The sequence below is a fragment of the Columba livia genome, chromosome 5 (genome assembly GCF_036013475.1).
Source record: "Columba livia isolate bColLiv1 breed racing homer chromosome 5, bColLiv1.pat.W.v2, whole genome shotgun sequence".
Taxonomy (NCBI): domain Eukaryota; kingdom Metazoa; phylum Chordata; class Aves; order Columbiformes; family Columbidae; genus Columba; species Columba livia.
This window is the reverse complement of record NC_088606.1, coordinates 37,415,489-37,439,311: the sequence shown is the minus strand read 5'-3', so window position 1 is coordinate 37,439,311 and position 23,823 is coordinate 37,415,489. Positions and strand designations below refer to the sequence as shown.

At 44.1% G+C, this 23,823-nt stretch overlaps 1 protein-coding gene and 1 long non-coding RNA gene across 4 annotated transcripts in view; one reads left to right on the top strand and one right to left on the bottom strand.

The window, feature by feature from the left end:
• SUSD6 (sushi domain containing 6) overlaps window positions 1–20,805 on the bottom strand; it is an 89,776-nt gene extending 68,971 nt beyond the window's left edge. Inside the window, exons 1-2 of one of the 3 annotated variants that reach the window (XM_065064405.1) lie at window positions 20,619–20,805; window positions 13,264–13,350 (exon numbers count right to left, since the gene is read on the bottom strand). The gene's annotated coding sequence lies outside the window, so the exon portion shown is untranslated. Of the gene's footprint in view, window positions 1–13,263; window positions 13,351–17,427; window positions 17,804–19,712; window positions 20,194–20,618 lie in introns of those variants that run through there. The other 2 variants (XM_065064407.1, XM_065064406.1) reach the window with 2 other exon arrangements.
• On the top strand, window positions 20,339–22,828 carry LOC110358618 (uncharacterized). Its single transcript, XR_010472981.1, has 2 exons — window positions 20,339–20,471; window positions 21,290–22,828. It is a non-coding gene; the product is annotated as an uncharacterized LOC110358618 (long non-coding RNA).
• The last annotated feature ends 995 nt before the right edge of the window (window positions 22,829–23,823 follow it).

Here is a 23,823-nt window from a genome sequence, read left to right as displayed (position 1 = left end):
CAAAGCATGCCTGCAGCACAGACAACGGGGTGCTGCAACAGCAGTACAGGGTAAACTACAGAGAGCAGTGGGACAGAGAGCACAGATTCACTACATAACAGCTCCAGTCATCCTAAACACTGATCTTGTGCCGAGTTCAAGTTTTTGTTTTTTCCTTTTTCGCTTGTTCAAAGGGTATACGTTCTGGCAGCACCTTGAAAACTGTGGTAACTTTCTTAATACAAACAAGACATTAAGAAGGGATCTCTGTCTGTTCTTTGTCTTAGCATTTATCTGGCCTTTCCTTGCATTTTACCACCTGCGGTGCAGCTGTTCCTCTTCTGATCAAGGACAAAGATCAATCTGCTGAGCCTCCTTGCATCCTTGTAACTGGCCCCAGTACAATTCTCAAGGAACCTCAGCCTGCTCTCAAACACGGCTATCAGCGGGTTTCACTCCTGTGGTTTTGTCTTCCAAAAAGAGCATTAAAACTGTAAAGCAATCTATCATAACTGAATAACTCTGCCATTAATCCCAACGTCCTCAAATGCACCCTTCCTCCATTAAACCATCCTCTAGGTTTCAGTCACTTACGCGTACAGAGACTTAAAACAGCGTGGCCCATTGACTGGCTCTGCCAAGGGGCCACACTAAGTTTGGAACTACCTGCAAGTTACAGTATTTTGCAGTTAAAGCTTCCTGCAAGACCACCTTGTCTCACTGAATGTGACAACTACAAACCCTCACATGCTAAGCAGCACTGTACAAATGCACCATCACAGGTGACTTACGGCCCAAAGAGAATGCTTTTCCCAAAAGGAAATCAACCCATGCCACTGCCATAAGTCTTCCAAAGTAAAGCAAGAGACAACAAGACCTGCGCTAGTGCCTCTTCTCAGTATTACATTAACCAGTGAGGGCAAACACCCACACACATACTTTGAACTGTTCCACAGCCATTTATATATGGAGAAAGCTGGTATCTGTGTTCTCTCAAAAAGGAAAAACAAAACTAATATTTGTTTCACATTAAGCAATCCCATCACTGTACACCTCACTGAGCTACAGAAAAGTGTTTTTTCTTGTTTAACCATGGCAGCTTCCTTAATATTAACAGCAAATACTCTTCCTCATTCCAGCAAACTTAAAAAAAAAAAAAAATGTACCACAACATTCTTCTTTGTTTGACATCCCTCTTGGTAAATGCGTCGATACTGACATAGTTTTATCTTTACACAGAAGTCTAGCAGGCAGGGTCCCTGGACAGAGGAAACAAAGAAATTTTGACCATGGCTAGATTTAAAGTGAAAGGGGAAGGAGCTGTCTGTCTACACCCAGATAAGCCGCCCACAGTAGCACTTGGTTCATAACCCCACCTGTTCCAGTCGCATGTGCAAGACAGCACACAAAGGCCAGAGTGGCAGCGCAGGCTCAGACAGCCTTTGACACTGCCTTGGGCTGACAGATCTCCCTTCCCACATGAGGATTCCTAAGAATATATGAAATGTGATTTATGAAGACCGGAGTCACTCTAACCAGCGCAGACCAAAGTTTCACTCATTGTTGTGTCAAGTGCTTTAGACCCTGCACAAAGACACAATAGAGAACAACCCTTTGTGAGTGCAACCCTTTAATTCCTGCATCCAGACTGGGGGATGCCAGAGTCTATGTAGCATCTGCAGACATTTGTCTGCTGCAGTCCACCACCATATGCCTACTCTCCCTTACTAAACTGAAACAGCAGCTCACAGGTATGCAAGAGGACAAAAAAAAAAAAAATATAGCAGCAGGGTTAATATACAAAACAACTACTTACATGCAAAAATATCCTCATTCTCTCACTAAAACAGTGCTGTTCTGGGATACAAAGTGATGCAGATTTGCAAAGAAACTGCATTCACAAGCAAAACCAAACTACCACAAAGAAGGCGGGGTGGAACATTCTGTTTTATGTCAAAGAACAAAGTGCAGAGGCCATAAGTAATAGCAAAACAGAAGGAGAAACTGTTCAGCTGCGCATACTGACCCAGAACACAGGGTTCAGTTACCACCCATCCATGCACAAACCCCCTCCTCACCCCAGATCCACAAACCAGGCAACATTCTATGCTGCACCTGTCTTATTTGTAAATGCACATTTAGAAATTCAGAGCAACACCTGATACACGAGCTGAACACTGTAACAGCACATTGCAGACAGGGTAGAAAGAAAACAAAGATAATTTGTGTAACAAAGCAAAATGCAGTGAGAGAGGAACATCTGCTACTTTTACCAGAAACACCATATGGTCAGTATCTGAGATACAGAGAATGAGTTCATTCATATTTAAAGGCAAAAGTAATTGGTCACTCCTTCCAAGATAAGAGAGAAAATGCCTGTTCCCCTTCCACTGTTTCAGCCCCATCATCCCCAGTCCAGACTTGGCTTTCTGAAGAACCAATGCTGCCAGTATTCTGGCCCAGTCAAACTTTGAGCACCTTTCATGAGAGGATGAGAACACTCCTGTAGGAGTTATGCTTTGCCCTAACATGAGCCTAGTTTATCCACAGCCTAGTCAGAGCTGCAACACTGAAAGACCAGTTCTGTCACTAGCAGATTACAGTAATGCTCTGGAGCTGTGAGGCATTTGGCAGTGGTAAGCATGGTTTAGTACATTAAATCTCAACAGCTATCCTGAAGCCATCTTCAATTCCTGAAAGCACTGCCCAGAACTGCAACCAACACAGTTGGTGCAGATTGGAGCACCCAATAACACTTCAACAGATGTGATGCCAGACATGTGGCAGCAGTGCTTTCTAATATCTTGCAGAATATAGGCACACCAGCTGGGAAAACTGCTGCTTCATCAGTGCTTCCTCACATACAGGTCTGCCATGCAGCTAAGTTATAATAGAGGATACAGAAGTCAAGAGGGACAACCTTAATGCATCCTCATTATCTCTTAAAAAAATAGATCAATGAGGTCTTTTTCTATTTGAGCATCTGTTGGTGGATATCATTTAGCTGTCAAAGTCTTGTGCAAGGAGATAAGACCCCTGGTACTAACTAGCAAAGTGCATCAACAGCTGTCAAGATACACCCACCACACAAGTTAATTCAGCTATTGTAAGAGGCCCTCAGTCCCAACAAGTTCTGGCCACATTTGCTTGTTGCTCATTCTTCCCAAACCTGAATCCACACTTGCTCTCTGAAATTCAAGTATTCACCTGGTCAGTTGAGTTTTCATCACAAGAGATGGATGGCAAAAAGGATTAGAAGGATTTGCAGCAGTGCTGAGCAGCCTAAGCCACAAGGCGAACTGAGTATAAAAGTGTACTCTGACAATCAAGTGTCAGGAGTAAACAGGATGGAAAATGACAGACCAGATTAACTAGTGCTAGCATTACTTCCAAGATCCATCCAGGTCACAACGTGTCCCAGTCTCCCTGCTCCATCCTTTAAAACACTCCAGTCTGAGTCCAGATATATCACTGCCCTGACCCACACATCCCAACCCTGTATTCACATTCTGCTTGTGGAAGGGAATTCAGGCAAGAAACTCAGAGATGAACACTCCTACACAAAAAGCAATCCATAAGTGTCTCAAGTAGAGCCAAGAATTTTCCTACAGAAAGACAAAAAGGCAGTTTCCTGGGTACTTGGTGTATAGCTCTTGAGGACTTCAAGTCCACTGCTGAGACAGCAAGGCTTTTTCAGCCTCCTCACAAGCAGTAAGGGGAAAAGCAATGTAGCACAGAAGAGACACAGACAGCAACTACCTGGGTAACAGTCTCACAGCCAAAAAGTGCCAGAGGGAAATAGATACAATACCTGAATTTTAGCTATTGCCAGGCTAAGTATCTACTGAGAGAAGCGGCTAGTAGTCTCAACTTAGGACCCAGAACTTAATCTTTCTGTTTATAAAAGCCAGCTTTTGATGATAAGTTTGTAGGACAAAGTGTCATTTTCTTCCATGTTTTGCCCTCCTTATGCATTACATTTACTGATGATCCTACAACAAAAAGATACATTTAACAACAGAGAGCAACAGAAACAATGCACCAATGAGTGTTGCAACCTCCTATGCAAGCTGAAAGCTTGATGTAGGCTTCTGACCTTAAAGCCTTCCGCAACTCAGGCTTCAGCACACATATTATTCTTATTTAAGATTCCCCATGCCACCAGAAGTTACTCCCAATCAATTTCTAACAAGATCTACATTTCTTCCATGTAAAAATGAAGACATATTGCTAGCAAAATCATCACCAAATGAAATGCATTTTCAGATACAGGGGACAATCAACAGCCTTGGAAATCAGAAAGACGTTACCACACCTTTAAGCATGTCAAAGGCCACTGGGAGAGATTAAATATAGACTTCCCTGACAAACATTTCCAGACTTTTTTTTTGTCCGGTATCACAAACTCTCCTTCTGGCTAACAGTGATCAAAACACAGCAGCTGTGCTACTGTTTTCAGGAAAGGTGGATTTTTATGGAGACAAACAAATTCATTTTTTTCCTGTGTGGAACTTAAGACAGCCTATCCATTTTAGGATCACCTGAATCCAGAACTGGATATGGTGTCCCCTTTACACTCTGGGGTATGAAGCAGTGGAAGCCTGAGAAGGTCAGAACAGAGAAGCAGTTCTGCGGGTGACCCCAATGCAAGCACACAAGACTGCGGGAAGTGGCAGTGGCTAAAGTGATTCTGCACATGGCACCTGTCCTCTGCTGAGGGTAAGGAGGCCAAGGAGGAAAGGCTGGTATTTCACACAGCAGACAAAAAATAAGTCACATTGTCTTTTCCCAAGTCTGCTTTCTCAGCTCTGTAGTCCTAACAGCAAACTTCATTAGCAAGGAGAGCCATGATTACTTCCATCTTACAAGCAGTTAAACATTGCCTCAAAAGTCTCACTTTGATCCTCATATTTGTCATCTATCCAGTAATTAAAGGATTTTTTTTCACTCTGCAAATTAAAATGAGCTTTAGGTATTAAGAGATTCCCCCAAGCTGCTCTGCCATGGTCTGAACTTTAGATTCATCATAGCTCGGTTGCTCATTACTTCATGCACTGCAGAAAAGAAACCAGAAGCAGAGCGAGGCCTTCAAAACCGAAAGAACCAGATTTATTCTCTGGGATGTCAAAATGACCATGCCTGTGTAAATAAGCACATCATCACCTGAAAGGAGAAACTAACATTTCACCCTCCAAACTTTTTAATATTCTTGCATGAACAGATACAGAGAAATTTTTCAGGCAAAGGTAGGATTTCCCAGCTGACCAGGTCTCTTTAAGTAGGCACTGCTCATTAGGCATTCAGAAACCCCAGAACAACATGATTTTTTTTTTGTTTTCTGAACACCAAGATTGTCCCAGCAGCTCTCATGCACAAATTAATCCTGGCAAGGAAGGGCTTCCATTTGATGCAAAAGGAGAGAAGGTTTATCTCCGTGTTACTGCGGGAAGAGATCCACAAATTTACCTTCCCATAGAACAAAGATGAGTACACTCTTAACTTGGACCTTTGGAGGAAGTATTTTGGGGTTTTGTTCAACAGAGATTCATAAAAGTTTTCCTTTGTGGTATGGCTATCACTGCATGAGACCATTCTACATAAATTGAGCCACTGATCTAATGCCCACTACAGCAAAACATGCACCTTCACAGCCTGCAACACCATCAGGAGCAAGACACTCCAGAAGCCACTACCAGCTCAGCAGCAGCAGAAACCCTTCTCAGCACCTTTCTACCTTCGCACTTTCCACCCAAGAAGAGCATTTCTGCATTGAGACTTTGTTTTTCTTTCCAGGCCAGGCAGCGGCCCCATATTCCCAAGTTTGGCTCCTACCTGCAACTGAATGACTAAATGAATAAAGACTTCTGTGTCCGGCTGCAGTAACACCAACGCCTGCTACCCCATCCCATGCTGTACATAAACTCTGGCCCTCCCTGCAGCCACCCGTGCCCCACACACATACAAGGTCACCACCTCTCCTGCCAGCCAGACGTGGCTGCCACAACCCAACACCGGCAGCTGAAAGCCTGGCAACCTTACAGCCACACGTTGAGAAAACCACAACACAATGAAGTTGCACATCATAGTGCAAGGCATGCAGCAGCCATGCATTACAGTCTGTTACACTGCAAACAGTCATTAATTGTGGAAGTAAATCCACATATCATTTTTACTCGATGAGTTTTTGCTTCTGTAGTTCAGCTATTTTAGCTCTTCTTGTTCCAGAAGACATCAGAGAAACTCATCCTGTGTTACAAAGTATTACGTATAAAACACAGCCAAGTTATACAAGTGCAAGTGTCACCCCAGCAATGTCTTCTCCATGGAAATACAAAAGAAAATGAATGGAGTTTAAGCTCTTAATATCAATACAAAGTAAACTGGATTGAATTAACACAATTAGGCTGCCAAACACAGCCAAAAGGCAAAAACCTATGGTCATACAATAACACTCATACCCTCAGGGTGCACCATGGACAGCATGAGAGATTGCAATTGTGTTTCAAAACATCACATTCATAAGGACGGAAATTCTAAGACATGTACATCCTGGAATACATGCTTTCATTGGAGGGTGAAAGAGGGTGGGAAAGGAGTGAGAGAGGTTGTCACATCCAGGCAGCAAGTATGTTTTTTCTTTATACAAGACAAGAACTCAAGGCAAAAAATCCTCCTTCCCTCTCTGTTAAACAAATGCCACAACTTCTCTTGAGAGGACACCTACAACCTCTTACCATTTCTTCCCATATTTAGGTTCTTTAAAGACAGAAAGGATAGTAAAGGGCCTCAAAGTCCAGACCTCAGCAGCCAGCTGAATATCATCTAAACACGTGGATTTGAACAGAGAAGCCTTTCTAATCCTCCTCTGAACCTTCTGTTGTCCTCTGGCTAACAGCAGTGACTGCACTAATATCAAACGAAGCTCAGCATTTCTCTCGAGGGAAGGTCTCATGAGGGACACTCACCTACTAAATATAGACTAAGCCATTATGCAAGACATCCAGACCACCCTTTGTATCCTCATCTACTTAACCTGAGTGCCTGCTCTGAGCAGGAGGTTGGTTCTACAGTAGCTTCAAAGGTCCAATTTTACAACTCTGACTTTTCACAACCAAAGCTATTCCTTCTCACCAGGAAGCTAAGCGACATAATCTGTTCCCAAACTAGCTCCTGGACACAAGGAGACCGGTATATTGTTGCAAGGTTTGTTTTCCCAAAGGTACTCCGATCACCACCTTCCTAGGAGTAGCTTCACATAAAAGAAACAGCCTAGTTCAGTTTTAATTTTTCTGCATGTTTTTCTGCACTTTTTTTTCCCTGCCTTCCTCCACTGCATGCTGCTGGCCTGAAACTGTGATTTGTGTCTGCACCCTAAAGCACCACCTAGCACACTGTAGCTTACATCTTGATTATAGACAGATACACAGCTGAGGAAACTGCTCTACCCTCAAAAATTGCCTACATATTGGTGTACAAAAATTCACATGCGAGGCAGGACACATGTAGAGGAGCCCATGCAAAAACTACACAACATTCACCGCATTGCAGAAAGTTTGCATTAATGCTGTCTATGATAACCACTTTTCTTAACCCCTACCCCTTTTTTTTTCCCCTCCTAAGGACTAATAGAGCCTCAGCCTCCAGAGCTGTCAGTCTCTGTTCTTGCAGGCACTGTAACTCAAATACCTTGCTCAGCATCTGATTCCTGGCTGACAGGTAGAGTGTCACATGCTGCTGAGCACACTCGCCAAGTGACCTCACATGCTCTATTTGCAATATTCTTATTTTTCTACCTTTCTCCAAAAAGGGTAGAGGATCTCCACAGTAGTCTCGCAAACATGAGGTAGAGAGTGTAACTGCAATGACCCTCACAGTGTAAATCTGAAATTACTGAAGTCATGGGCTCGTCCCAGTATAACTAATGAGTTAAGTCAGCTACAAAAAGCCTGCTCAAAATATCTGATCAGCTCCTCCTTAAACTCACCTACCTCAAAAAATTTTCTTCAACTTGAAGAACAGGCTGCTTCTGCACTTAAAGCAAATTCTACCATCATCACATAAAATATTTTTGGCACCATAACAAAAAAGGAGACAGAAGAACTCAAAGGAAAGAAAGGGTAAGGTAATAATGAGTGCTAGAGGATAAAAAAAAAAATCTAGACAGAATTTACTGATTTTACATTTACTATTGATCTTCATCGCTTGGAGAAAAAACAAAAACAAACCTCTCTGTGCTCTTTACTGTACCCATTCTATAAAATACACTGCTTGTAGGGACTAAACAAATTGAGCACACAGCATGAGGTGTGGAAAGGGAAGAAAATGATGCCCTGAACATCTGAGCAGCCAGACAGTGCCCAGCTATACTTCCACAGATTTCAGGATATGCACATGCCCTTGTTAAGACACAGTACTGTATTGTCTAAGCTGAAAAATATCTCTCAACAGCTCCAAGTACTACTTTATGCAGAAAGAGGGTGCAAAGTTCCCCTATGTACTAGAAGCCTGTTAAACAGTTGGCATAAAAAAAGAAAAATCAATGTACACTTGAGACAGCATGAATCAGTTATGCAGCAATTAAATGCACAGCACAGGAGGACTATAAAATACCAGCTTGCTTCAGCAAATGTAGTTGCTTACCACCAAGTACCTCAGAGAAAAAAAACAAAACAAAACAAACACCTTATAAACTCAGCAAGGGTCATCTGGCACAGCACTTGGAGAGGCTGCAGCACATGTACCTTTCTGTAGGAAACAATATTTCTGATTCAAGTCCTCCTCTTTAGTCAGCACCAACCAACACACTAGTACAGTGTGGGAGATGGTGGGGCACAAGTACACAGTTCAACCGAAGCAATAAAGATTGACTTACAAGGGGTAACCAGGACTATTTTCTTAGCCTTGTTGTCAGAGGTCAGAAGCATCTTATAGCCAGTGGTTAACATTCAGTGGCTCAAATGCTTCAATTCCTTCCAATGTCACAGCATTCAGGCCCTTTCAAAAGTCTTGCAAGTACAATATACATCTCCTTTCCCACCACCCTGTGCTGCTTAGCACGTTATGTAGGGCAGCCTGGTTTTAGTGTTTCCTGCGAATCATTTAAAACAAAAAGCAGAGGCACTGACAGATTTTGACCCTGCAACAGGTCTATCTTCAGGTGACACACATCTCAAACAGGAGATTTACTACAACAGATTTCTGTAGCAAGTTGTTTTTCAGATGAGTGTTTCACACTGATGCCATAAATCTGCCCCTCTAGCAACACAAAGGCAAATCCCTGACCCAAAAGCAAGTTACATATCAACAGCTCTGATGCCCACTACAAAGAGCTGTCTTTTCTTGGGACTTCTACAACAGATTTGCAGAACTAGGGAGGACTGCTTTCTGGCATGAACTGCAGAGCCCTTTCTGTTGGAAAGGCAAAGAGAAGAGAGGATTTAAGCAAGTGAGTTGATAGGCTAGCTATAATGCCAATTTCCTTGAACAGCCACAGTAAGCACATTAGTAACACCTATTCCCCCAGGCATGCCTTCATTTTCACCTGAAGGACTCATCCTTGTAAAGGAGAAGTACATCAATATATACATCCCTGTGAACCCAGCTTGCCTCATTGCAGCTCCTGTTTAAGGAGTATATGGCCAGAGCCTGACCCCCTACTACAGTCAGAGCCTGTAGCACCCAGGGTTCCAACCTGCCACTCCAAGGTTAGGTGAGATACCTGGTCACCAGCTACTTCAACTCAACCACCCCTGAAGATGCTGAGCTCTACACAGAAATGCAACTGGCTGTTCATGTAATGGAGCTGGATGAGAACTGGCCAGTGACCACAAGGCTACCGGGCAGGTGGGGGGACTCCTCTTTCCAATCTCACACACAGCAAATTGTCACACCAGCAGTCAAACGGTCTTTTTGCAATGTGTTGGCTGATGACTACACTATGCTAATTAAAAACCCTAGCTTCACAATAAGGGGAAAATACAGATGAAAAATTAAAATCAAGAAGTGTCTGTTCCACAAAACGTTGTAGAAGAACATTAAGAGGTGGTGGGAAAAAGTGATTGTCGTAGCTTAAGTGGAACAACGTATTGTCTCCAGGACAGGGTGACTACTGAAGACCCTTCTTCCTTCCTGTCTACTGGAGATTAAACTAGAGTCACAAGAGTTAAACTGGTCTTCAAATTACCTTAAAATAAACACAAAAAAACCCTGCTAAAACCCCAAATCGCTCTCATCTAGGCTCCATACCCTCAGCTCATACATAAAGAAAAAGGCAGAGAAAGTTCCCTCTGGCTTCCTATCTATCAGTGGAGCAGGAAAAAATAAATAAATAAATAAATAAATAAATAAATAAATAAATAAATAAATAAATAAGTAGAGAAAAACCAAACAATTTTAAGTATTCTGTACCGCTTCCTTAATTTTTAATACCAACAATGTTGTATACCCCCAGAGTTTCATGCTATGGCACACTGCCAGAAAAAGAAATGCCAACTTGGACAAAAACCAGAATAAAACAAATATTAAAATATACGCAAAGGAGAAACCCCAGGACATATGAAGGGATGCAGGTGAATGTTGGCCCACACCAGAACAGACACCATTGTTACAAGCATTTGGGTGCTATGTTTTCCACATTACAAATGGTTCAAGCAGATAAAGCAGGGAATAGACAAGAAAGCACAGGTTACAGAGTGTTCAAGACCTTATTGGAAGTTTTGCACAGGAGCTGTTCAGAAATGCTTTTGCCATTGTCCTCCTGTTCTCACCTCACAGGCTAAAAATAATGAGTGAGAGGAATCCTGTGGTGTGTACTGCAATTTCTCTGCGGTCTCTCACACACACCCCCATTTCAAGATAATTGTTTCAAATCATAAAAGATGAGCAAGATGTTGAAGTGATAGAATATGAATAAGTCTAAGTATAGGGCACCCATTTGCAGGAAATGCCCTGCATATGCCAATCGAGTGTAAAGAAAAGATAAAACAAAACACATTTGCCTTCCAGTTTTTATTTTCAGGTCATAAAAGCAATCACCACCCTGAAAATGAGCATTTCCTGGGATTTAACAACTGCTGGGTTAATAGTTCTAGGCAAAGGCAGTTACACCCAGCCCATAATTTTACCCACAGAAAATGTGTCACATTGCACCTATCAGTGATGTCTCTTCAGGATACTGTCAACAGAATCAACCTTAATAAACAATTCCTGTTTGGAAGTGCTCATAAACCCCTTTGGAAGCTAATGCTTCCACACAGGTTTGCACCAGGGAGCCACATTGAACTACCTTTGTAACACACACTCCCCACCTGTATACAGTCACCAGCAAAAAGGTAAGTTTCACTTTAAATCATTCTCCCTCCTCCCAATACCTTCTTACATGCTTTTTTGAGCTCGGGTCATCTAGACATTATGTCTACATAGCCAAAACTTGTGTAATTTGCAACAAGATCAGATTTATATCACTACTTCAGGCCTTTTCCAATTCTGCATTAGGAAAAAACACTTTCCATTAAAATTAAACACTCCAAGATAATTGTGTTGGCATGCAGATGTTAACTGTGTGGATGCACTGTATCAGCCTGTCTTCTAGGGAAGCTCTTTAGCTTGTCTAAAACCCTCCTGTCCCTCTACTCTGTACTAATACTAAAAAAGGTCTCACCCTGCAGAGTGAACAGCCCCTAGTGAAAGGCAGCAAACTCATTTACAAATTCACTAGAAGGCCAGCTCAGTCAGACTCAGGACAGATTATCCACAGAGGATTGCCTCCAACTATCCTCAGAGAACCCACTGTCACAAACCAAACGGCTGTACCAGGAAACCTACTTTTAGAAGCACAAGGATGATTTAGTGAAGAGACAGTTTTAATGGACTATTTTTGTGTGTTGTATTACATGCAAAGTCATATTTCACTATATACCTAGGCTTCAAGCTCCTCATTCCACTACTGTGCAGTCTGTCTTTAGAATGGGAGCAGATCATTGGCATAAAACAAAACAATATATAGGTTGTATACATGTTCATCCTAGAAAACTTAAAGAGCTCTTTGTACTAGCAGTCAGAAGCTAGTCTCTTTAAGGGTATTTAAAAGCATTTGAGAAACAATATTTGTTTGCTCTGGCCAAAGAAGGAAGAAAGAAGAGACAGAAGGAAAAATACCTTCTGAGTTTGAGCTACATGCCAACTTGCATTCTTTCAGTTTCATGTTCCAACATGTAACAAAAGATGCTGCTAAATTCAAGTCCAATGTGTCTTACATCAACAACAAGTTATTTTCTTATTTAATGATAAAAAAGACACACATATACACCAAGTTACCTATTTAACTCAAGCATACAAGTACCACTCAGAAGCACCCCAAAAAAAAATCTCAGAAGTTTTAAATGGGCACTCCTAGTGAGACGCCCTCAAAACTCCAGCTTTTGCTCTCAAGATAGCAGTTGCAGGCATCAAGTACAACAAGCCAGCACAGCAGGAAGAGTGGTAGCAGAGGAGCTTAATGCCTCAGCACTGCTAGAGGAATCTGAGGGTGTAGTCAGGAATTATTCCTATTCTGATTAGCATCAGAACAAAGGCTCACATTAGTTCCTGAGCACTAGGACTTCCCTAGAGTACTGAATAATAACCTTGTTGAAAGCTTAGAAGGATATTTCTTCCCCCACCCCCAGTCTACACCCCTTCTCTAAAAGGGGATAAAAGACTGAGGTCCAAAAACAACTTTATGTTTAGTTCTCCAAAAGACATATCCAGGTAGTTTCTTACCACTACCACACAAAACGCACAAGTATGATCCTTCTGTGAGAGGTATTCAAAGGTAACATCGAAGGGGGGAAAACAAACACAAACAAAACCAACAAAACCAAATAAAACCCATTTTCTGTTCAAGAGAAAAAAAATCAGCACAGGTGGTCTATCATGCATGCTTAACTCCGGAAGGCAGGAGCTCAACAGTTCCTACAGCAAAACCAGGGATGAAACATACAAGGGAAAAAACAGCTTGTGGAAACAGAACACCACAAAAAGCAGGTTAACAGAGGTGTCAGGAAAAATGCTAAGTCATGGCTACAAAGGAGTCAGACCCCAAGAAAATGTTGAACACCAGTTTTCAAAATAGGAAGCAATGTTAATGGTTAGTGGCTGTCTTGCTGCAGGAGGAGAACATGGACAATGCAGGCAGCACATTCTGGCCTTAAATCTACAGCAAAGTCACTAGCATCTGGACAAAAAACAGGTTTAAAAAGCAAAGAGACAGGAAAAATAAAGTAATGGCATTAGCTTTCATCTTACCTTGTGTTGAGACAAGCTGGCATACAATGGTTGTCAAGTTAGTATGATTAAAGTGATGATTCAGTGACAATAGGTTGATTCACACACCTAGGAATACACAAAAAAGTAAGTATTAGCTGTGACTACATATGGGATAAGGAGGGCACTCTGTCACACTAAAGAGCTGAAGGCTAAGCAGTAGAAGCAGCTCTATTATATTTTCAGGACACAGGCAAACAGCTCTGTTTCAGGTACAGTCATTACCCGCAAAAGTCAGATGTGGGTTTGAGATACACTGCAAAAGTTACCCAAAAAACAAAGACCATTAAAAACTACCCTCACGCATTCTGTTTAAAAAAATCGCAAGTGTAAGGAGAGAAGAGATCACAGTTTCAAACAGAGTGTCACTGAAAACGCTTTTCAGCAGCACTCAAGCTTTGTTTGTTTTTTTGTTGATTTTGTTTGGTTTGGGTTTTTGTTTTGGTTTGTCTTTTTTCAATGGGACAAACTTCTGAGAAGTTACCTGAAAAACACAGATTAGAACCACATCAAGATCAGCCAGATACACACATACACCTCTACAAATAAAAATGCAGTCGATCACAAATACTGCATACTTCCCAAAGAAGCATAGGAGAAAGGAAATGTATCTCTATGGTGTCAAAAAAATCGGTATGTTTTATTGTCCTCTTATCCCTCCACACCCTTTTTATTCAGAATTAATACTAAAAATTCCAAAACTTAAAAAGAAAATATTGTTATTAATAAGGTAAACTTCTCCACTTCAGAAAACACAGCAACTGACTAAAAACTGGGCAAACTGGTCATCCAAAAGTGAAAGTAAAACATGCAGCTGAAAGGAATTTTTGTCTAGCCTGCCTAAGGATCTCCTTTGTTGTTAAACATTTCATTGTCACATTTAAATGTCAGCTTTTTGAGTCTCAAAGTGTGCAAGCCCTGCAAGACAGCAAATCAGAAACACACTTGAGATGGAAGTTCTCACAGCTAATGAAATCAAAAGTAAACCAAGCAAACTCCTCTTCATGTCTCTCATTCAGCTTAGCCATACACCAAAAGACAACCCCAGTCATACAGCCCTGCTCCCCATACCCACGAAGGGGCTTTTAATGGATCTCTGTTAGTGGGCTTATTAGGTTTTCTAGTCTCTGCTCGCAAAGCCTGCAACAAGTTTCCAGCATATTTTTGTTGCACGTCACAGAACCAGTTCGAAACATTTCAGGATCACACAGCTCTCTGCAAAAATGCTTTAGTTTTACAAAGATGTACCACTAGATTTTCCTAAGGGGAAAAGAGGAGCCTCCCTCTCCTGAAGCCAGCAGCATGCCCTTTTTACACTTTCAAAAGCAGTGAGGGGCCCTCGGAAAGGAGCTGGGTTTAAAGCTTTTGGGATGATCCCACATATGGCCACTGGGTCACCAGCAGCATAAGCGGCAGCAGATGGAGAAGTGAAGCTTTCATACCCTTTGAGCAATGCTCTGTGACTTTGACACTTGTCATGAAAAGCAGAGATGTCAATCACCCTTCCAGGCTGGTGTTTCAGCACAGAAGGGATTCTCCTCAGGCTCCATACCAACACTGAAAGATAACCTATACAGGCTATTTTGGGGGAAATTTCTGCCTCAGCTTTCAAGTATAATGAAACCCCACACAGCAGAGGATAATAAATAACCATTATGTCTTCTTCACCACACATTAGCTTTATTTTGCCTTTTGGCTCATTAGAGAGCAACACACACCCAGTATGCATCTTTACCTTCCCCCTACCCCTCATTTTAAGGGGTTTTAATTAACATTAGAGCACTTTACTAGGTCTAAGAAATAAAGTGCCTTGTGAGAATGATTGGCACAAATGGACACTAATACCCAAAGGAGATTCTGGCACATCCCACAGTATAATTGTATTAGTGTGGGCTGCTTTAATATTTACTCCTCGAAGACTTACCAGAAGTTATTTACCAAGAAGAAAATAAACCCCAGTCATCTTAAACAGGTCAGAAACATTCAAATATTTCACTAATCTGTGCATTTAAAACTAAACATACAAACCACAGTTCCTTTCAAAGCAAGCTGCTTTTGACACCTATTGTTGAAAATCAAGTTGCAAGTTTAACTGTTGAAAGATCTATATTTTTATATAGTGCAAGAATATCACTCTCAAGCTCACTTACAGAACTTACAGGTTTGGGAGGCTGTTGTCTGGTTCAGGTGGTGGGGGGAGTTGTCCTTTCTTTTTTTTCTTCCCCCCCCCCCCCCCTTTTTTCCCTGCTTTTTAAACAAGATTGATGTATGAAAAGGATTTCCCTCTTAAGCTCCCTTAAGAGTCCTGCAGAAAGAGATCCAATACTTCAACAAAACTTCTTGTCTGTCTTCATTCCCATACAAGATGCAAACTTGGTTTTGATCAGATTCTTTCTGCTCCCACTCATTTTATTACAAAACCCCATTAAATCAATGCAGGGAAAAACCAGGAAGAGCAGCAAACCACAGCAACATTTAATTACAAACCAGGGGGAAAATGAGTGCAGAGAAAATGTAAACAGTTTTGAAATTTTCAGAATTATTCTGGAGCTTCTAAAGTGTAAGCAAAGGAAGCTATGGACAGAGACACCGAGTACCAATACTGGTGCACTTCTGAGCAGGAGGTTAAAATAGTGCACATTTCAGCCTAGCAAAGCTCATGCATCTACAAGGAAGTCATTCCTATGGAAAGTGAGTTAACGCTGCTGGGCTGAAATCCATTCTAGTCCATACCATAAATACGATGCAGTGTTTCATCTTCCCCATAAAAACACTTCCAGAAGCCAGTTCCCCTTTACCCTGCTCTACCAGCTGCAAAAGCTGTAGTTTACCTTGCCTGCAATGTTACTGCTGCAGAGGCAATGACCAACCCATTCCACCCAATGCTCACTTATACCAGGAAACAAATCCACTGCTGGGTGGGCTGACTGCCAGGACAGCAGGTCCCCTTGGGAAGCCATCAGAGCCACGAGACACACTGATCCTTTGCGCTGTGGAGAAGATTCTCAGTGCATGCTTGGCTTTCGGAGCCTGCCCACCCTTCAACACACAGGCAGAGAAAGGCAGAAGCTGGACAACTGAAGCAGTGGGAAAGAGGCAGGGGTTTTACACTTCTAACTTCTGGTCCTGCAGCTCTTCAACAGTGTGAGCCTCCTCAATAAACTGCCTTGAATTATCACACACAAATATCATCAGTTTGAAATAAATAAATAAGCAAGCAAACAACAGGCCAGGCTTCCACTGCTCTCTTATTAGCATCAGTAGGTTTGGTCTGAAAATACCTGGTTTGCAGACTGCATCAGCAAGTAAGCCATGCAAGAACACTGAGCTTCCTGTGAGATTGAGTAGCTGCCACCAGTCAGCAACAAAACAAACAGCATACCAATGGTGGGTGAAAACATTTCTTGCTACATACAAAAGCTCACTTCCTGAAATTTAAAGGAAGCATTTCCACTGATTAAACTTAAAATATTTTTTTGGCAGCTGCTCAGCAAGTGACTCTGCTAGCAGAGTCAAGGAAAATACTGTCTGCCTAACTACCAAACAGCAAAGCTGGGTGAATCCCAGGAAGGACTTGCAAAGATAAAGAGCACTTCTTGGAAGTCATCTGCCTGTCCCTAACTGCTACTCTCTGTGCTGGGGGCTACACAGTTCTATCTGAAGTAATTCCATTTGTATCCAGAATAGCTTCATAACACAGATTAAACGTTTATGGCTGGATTTCTAAAGACATTACACTTGGCATGACAACTAGATAAACATAATTGCAGACTACTGTATTTCTGGCAGAAGAGATCTACTGTAACAATACCCCAGTATGAGCAAGCATCTTTGCTACGTATGGGTTAAATTTTCCCTTTCCTGTTCTAGGAAATGCCTTCATCTTTCTATTTACATACTCCTAAAGCAGAATTCAATCCCTGCTGCCTCTCGCCCCACCCTGAGTCTTTCAGGCAAGCGGGCCCAGTCCTGCCAGTGAAAGATTGCCACTCTCCCAGCTAAGCCTGATCAGCTGGGATCAGCTGGTTATAGCAGCTGACAAGTGGCTCAGAGGGCAGGGGAGCTGCAGGGAGCCCTTGTATGAGGCAGAAAGCACGACAGGATGCAGACTGGGAAACGCTGGAGCAAGACTTCCAAGCTACTGACCTTTCATGCCGGTATGGGTAAGCAATGGGCTTCTCTGGGAGGATCTCAGGTTAGCAAGAAGAGATGGAACTTTCAAAAGGGAAAAAAAAAGCAGCAGTGGCCTGACAGACTCTGTGTGCAGCATCAAACCTTCCTGGACTGACAGAGGCCAGCAGCTTACATCTGTTTTCTCAGGAAAGCAGAACGAGAGACCTTGTTTGGGCGGTATAGCAGTAGATGGCTGTGGTGTGAGTGAGTACACTGATAAAAAGCAGAAGTGATGCAACAGGAACAACCTCAGACACAGAAACCCAAGTCTGCAGCTAAGAGGTTGCAGAGCTGAGGAGCTGAGTTTAATACCCATGCAGACTGCTCTTACTGAGAGCTGAAACAATTCTCCAGGCAGGAATAAAACAGCGGAGAACAAGCATCATCACAGGACAGACCTAATCCCATCAAAATCATTACACTACAGGCAGGACTCACACTTAGTGACTTCACTAACCACCGCTCGTTGCCTCCCCAGGCAGCTCATGAGCTCCAGCAGCCATTTCAGTTTGCTTTCACATGCTGCACTAAATATAAACTCTGCTGATAACTGTCTGGAAACAGTTTCAGCAAGACATGGTGCACCAAACAGCTCAAGGACACTGGGTACTCAAAGAGCACAGGTGGTCAATTTGCATGACAAGCAGAAAAAAGGCGACAGAACCAAAGTCTCTGCTACCCTAATACTGTGGTTGGGAAATTTCAACCTCCAGATCAGTACTTTCCCAGACCCAGACTTCACTGAAGCATCTGCTCAAAGGAGGAAGATAAGGGCACCACCTGGGTTTTGACAAAGACTCATCTAAGAGGAGGTTATGGCTCCCTTCTCATGTGCTACTCTGCTCTACCATGAGGTGCCACACCACAGTGATAACAATTATCTTTGATCTTAAAAGCTACTTAGGTTAGGTTGCAGGTCTTTCAGGCACGTTTTCTTCATCCTAGTAGCCCCTTAAACATACCTTCTACTTTCAGGCATAAAATACTCATTTATATAACAGGACAGGTAAATCCAAGAGGGCAGATGAAACTCCAAACACACATACAAGTTATTTTCTTCTCCGAGTTTTGCTTACAGACTCATTACCAGAAACAACATACAAATTATAAAAAGACAGAAGCGTGACCTATAAACTGCCAGTGTCACAACTGTTCACCAGATTACAACACTGGAAAGAATTATCCTCTCTGCATAGAAATATGCCCCCCAAAACAGCACAGCATAAAAAGAAGAAGGTAGGATTGCAAAGAGATTTATGACAGACAACTGAAGAGAAGGCAGGGGATGAAATCAGCGATAAACTGCACCAATCCTTAAGAGCACAGGCATTTAATATGCAAATTCTCCCTCTGCTTAGACATTTTGCCTCCCTTTGATGTATATAGACAAGTTCTAACTAGAGAAGCAGACTTCGGAGAGTCCCCTTTCTCCATTATCCCAAGTGCTTTTTTCTAAACAACAGTAAAGTGCTCTGAAAGTAACTATATCACTTCTGCTTCTATTCAGAACAGAAAAAAAAAATAAAATGCCACACACAAAAAAGAGAAGTATAAAAATTCTTATTATTAAAAGAGAGAGGCAATGTCTTCCCAGCTCTGACGCAGGATGCAAGCAGCAAGCTAGTGTCTGGTATCTGTAGCGCAGCACAGAAGAGAAAGACAAGCTGAACAGAGGACAGTAAAGATATTCCAGAAGAGATCCAGATGTCTTGAGCTTAGTCCTACCACATGAAAAATATAAGAGGTTAAAACCTCCCCTTAAGAACTTTTCCTCCCATTGTTCTGACCACAACTCTCCTGTACGAGCTGCATTGCTTCAGAAACCTCAGGAATTACGGTGACAATAGACTCCTGCCAAGAGAAGCACCATTACATAATAGCATTTATGGGAAGGCACACAAAAAGCCACTAGGAAGCGCAACCAGACAAGTGCAAAATCCTCTCTGCCCATCAGCTCAGTTTAGCTCTCAACTGTTCCAAAGACAAATTCAGCATATTTTAAAATTATATGTTTACTTCCTTCAACCCAACAAAACCTGTTTTGCTGTAACTACACTGAGATGAATTCCATTCCCAACAATAACACAACCATCTTGAGAATAAGCCCACTTGAAACTACTATATTTGCATTAATCTGTTTAAAAGAAGACTATAAAGATAAAAAAATGTATCACTGTTTGCATTAAGTAAATATGCTAGAAATAAGAACTATTTATTATGCTATTTTTCATCTTTTACTCAGCTTCAGGGATACTTACAACCATTATTGCTTTTCAGTTGTCAAGAGCCCAGCATGGCTATTTTTGAGTTCCAGGTGCTCCGGGGGATTTAGGATATATTTGTTGTACAGGTTCAGCTTAAGCACTGCACACGTGTAAAGGCAGCTGCTTGGGAAGCTCTGACCTGCAGGCACTGTTAAGGCACCATAAATAAGAACCCAAAGATGAAGCCCTAGTGTATACAAAGTTTCTCACATTTAATCATCTGCAGGAGTGACTTCACTAATGCCTTCATTTCAGACACCACTTTTCTTCAGTGTCTCTCTGTGCACCCACAAGCTCTACTAAGAAAAACCAGAAGAGAGCAATGAACACTTCTCGGCTGTTACTCTCGGCGTTTTTAAATCCCAGATGTTCACCCCACGCCAGGGCGGATCCACAAGCCTGAACATCTCACTGTAAAGAACGCAGATCTCAGAGAAAAGACAACTCCGCTGTTGTTGGCGGCCACACACGGCTGTGACACGAGGGACGCAGGGACCACAGGTGACATTACGTAACAGCCCCGGCTGCACAGCCCAGCGCCCACCTCCCGGGCGGGGAACGGGCCCCCGCGCAGCCCTACGGAAAGCGAACACCGTCCCGCGGACACGCGTGCAGGGACCAGCGGGTCTCGGTCTCGGTCTCTCCCACGCGGGGCGGCCCCGCGCCAGGGGAAGCGCCGCCGAGACCTTCCGCCCCAGCCGGCGCCTGCCGCCTCCGAGCACACGCCGCCTCCGAGCACACGCCGCCGCGCAGGTAGGCGGCACGCCGGCGGCAGGCCCGGCTCCCAGCCCCGCGCCCCGCCGGAGCCAGGCCGCTGCCCCCGCCCGCGCACTGAGCGAGCAGCCCCTCCGCGGCGCAGCCTCCGGAGCGAGCCGCACACCCTCCCCCGCAGTAACTTACCGGGTGGCTCAGCGGCGCGTCTCGGGGCGTCTCGGCGGCGGGTGTCGGGACGCAGTCGGCGCCTGGCCGGGCGGGCGGGCGGTGCGGGGCGGCGGTGCCGCAGCTGCAGGGCTGAAGGTCGGCGGCCGCGCGCCCCGGCCGCCCCGGCGTCTCGCCCGCCCAACGCCCCGGCCGCCGCCGCCCGCCAGGCCCCGCCCCGCCCCGCCCCGCCCCGCGCGCCGCCGGCCGGGGCACGCGGGGCGGGGCGGGCCTTAAAGGGGCCGCGCGGCGGCCTCTGGGGGCGCTGCCGGTGGGGGGCGCTGCCGCCGCGGGTGGGAGGCGATCGGGGCCGAGCCCCGCCGGGGAGCTCACGGGCGGGCGCACCGGCTGCTGCCGCCTCTGGTGTACGAGCCGCAGCGAAGCAGCGGGAGCCGCGCCGCAAACGGGCACCGCGGCAGCAGAAGGCCCGCGGGAGCGCTGCAGCCCCCGCCCCGCGGCGCGGCGGCTGCTGCACCGACACGTGGCGCTTGCTCCCGGCCCAGCGCTGGGAACAACGGCTTTGCGGGGAGACGGGGCCCCGTCCGGCCTCCTGCTGCGCAGCTCCCGGAGCAGGAACTGCTCAGCGGCGGCAGGAGAGAACGCTGCTGCGAAATCCAAGTAGTTTCCTTGCGTTTTCAACCCTTCCTTCGCAGGCAGACGGGATATCTCGGAGTTGCTGTGCAGCACCAGCACGCAGGCTGTTGGTGGGAAGGTACAAGGCTGAGCCGTTGCTGGAGGAGGAGAACACGCTCAGAACGGTTTGGTACACGCAGGTGTAGGGCAAAGTTCTGCATCTTCCTGCCACCTCCTGCCTCTTCATCTGCTATTAACTGCCCCTCCCAAGAGAACACTTCTGTATCCAACAGTGCACGCAGGAATGGAGAAGGAGCTCTTTCTTTGCTTTCCTTTGTCTTCCTTGAGTTAACATTTACCTTCTATAGACCTGTTACATTATTCACATTTTGCTACAGAGTGTGAGCTGTTCTCCTTATATGTGGTGGGAAGCATATGTAGCTCTACGGGAAAGGTGGAGGGAAGTTTATTTTTTTTACTTTTCTATTTATATTAGCACAGTGATCATTCATAGTAAAAGCCCATAACAGGCTATAGAAATGTCTTACCATCACTTGATCAGATGTAAGATGGTAATATCATCCATGGCAAAACATTCCCTATAAATGCTCCCCTTGTGAACACATCAAAACCGAAAAGCAGGAAAAACCTACATGGTCATCTGGAAAACATGCCTGAAGGCAGGAAGGAAGAGTGAGAGCTAGAGCTACACACAAACCTGCTGATTCACACAGCTGCTTTTTTTTTTTCTTTTGTGAAATCTTGGGCACAAGCCAATGTTTTCACTCTGTCTTTTCCACCTTCCCATTTTGTTCTGGTTTGACCCGTTGGTGCAGCCCTCCTGGACCTAGAAGGAAAGTTTGGAAACCCACATACCTCTGAAAGAAAAGAGCAGTGAGGAGCTGCCACACTGCCCCCTCTGCACGTGGCATTAATGCACACAGGAAGGTGCAGCTCCTGACAAATCCTCACTAAAATGACCTCTAACTGGAGGCTTGGTCACATTTTTGGGTTCAACTAGTTAATGTTTCTAAATTTTTAGAGGTACTTTTTCATTTCTATGCTACTTTGTTTCCTTAGTTCTCATTCATACATATTTCCTTTGGAGCCTCAGATACACTAATGTGACTGTGCTTGTTTGCTTGGTTTGTATTGTGGAACCACAGAAAACAGCATCTGGACTATCTTATATGTCCGGTGTATCACATAGACATTAACTAATGCCTTTTACATAGGATTTGCCATACTGCATCAGACCCCCAATCTGTCTAATCCTATATCCTATTTCCAGCATTAGCCAACAGCCGATGATTCAGAGGAAGTAAATGCCACCAATCACTCCCAAAACAGGTACCTTCCCTTTTCACAACCCTGTGTCCATGACCTACATTTTATTTTCTTTTGGGGCTTCAGATTCTGAATGGGGAGGTAAGATATTTTCCCTTTATTACACACGTGTCAATGAAGGAAGGCTGGGAGTTGCCACCACCAGAGTGCCTCTCCCCCAGCTGAAAAGTTTACAGTCTCAACCCAGGTATTTTCATACAATTTTCCTGATGTTCAAAGGCTGTCAGGTTTCTTGAATGTAAATGAAAAGAAATAAATAACTGATTCTTTTTTATTTTTTTTTTTTTTAATTTTAATTTGGGGTAGCAGAAATTTTGAAGCATGAAAGCTGCCAAACTTCACTGGAAAGTCAAAGCACACTTACTTCATGCAGCCCCATCTGATTAAACAATTTCTCATCCGGTGGTTACGGATGTTGTTTTTATTCTGCAGAGGCACTACAACTATCACAAATGTCCCAGCCCATCAATACCCTCCTTCCTGCCAGAGATGCCAAAGGGCATTTTGTTGGGCTGTGACCCACTGGCGGGGAATGGGGGAAGACGGCAGCCCATACATGGTGACAGTGGGGCACCCCACACCATGTTTCGTCCTGGTCTCCTTGGCAAGCCCGCTGCAGTGGATCACAGGGGAGTCCAAGCTGCTTATGTCCTGGGGAGAGGCCCTTTTTTTACAACAATACAAAGCACCTCTTCCAGTGCAGCAAACATACGCTGTTCTGCATGCCTTGATATTTCCCCCCCAGGGACAGTTGCTGCCCTCCAGATCCAGACCTGCCGCTGGATTATTCTTATAAAAAACACATATTTTTAATCCCAGTCATGAAGTTCTTATCTTCTCCTTCAAACTGCTGGAAACCCTTCACATCCTCATGATAAAAAATGGTACCTTTCACCCTGACACAAACACCGGCCTATCCCTTCCATCCCTAGATGGACGGGATATCAATGTCTGTCCAGGCACCGCATATCTAACATGACCCCAACTGCAATTTCATTTCCCTTCTGAGAGAGAAGCCACAAATAAAACATGATTCCTGATGGTAGTGCTCAGCTGGAAAATGTCTCCTGAGAGTCTCGGCACTATCAAAGGAGAAAAAATAGCCTAAGAGATACCATTATCTCAGGCTGTGATACAACCCACCCTTGCTCATGAGCCCCTGGTGAAGTTACCATCCTATAAGACATCCTCCTCCCCAGCGCTCTGTGCTCCTGCAGACAAGGAGGGAGGGCTGTACCTGCTCCACACCATTTGCTCTCTCATGAGC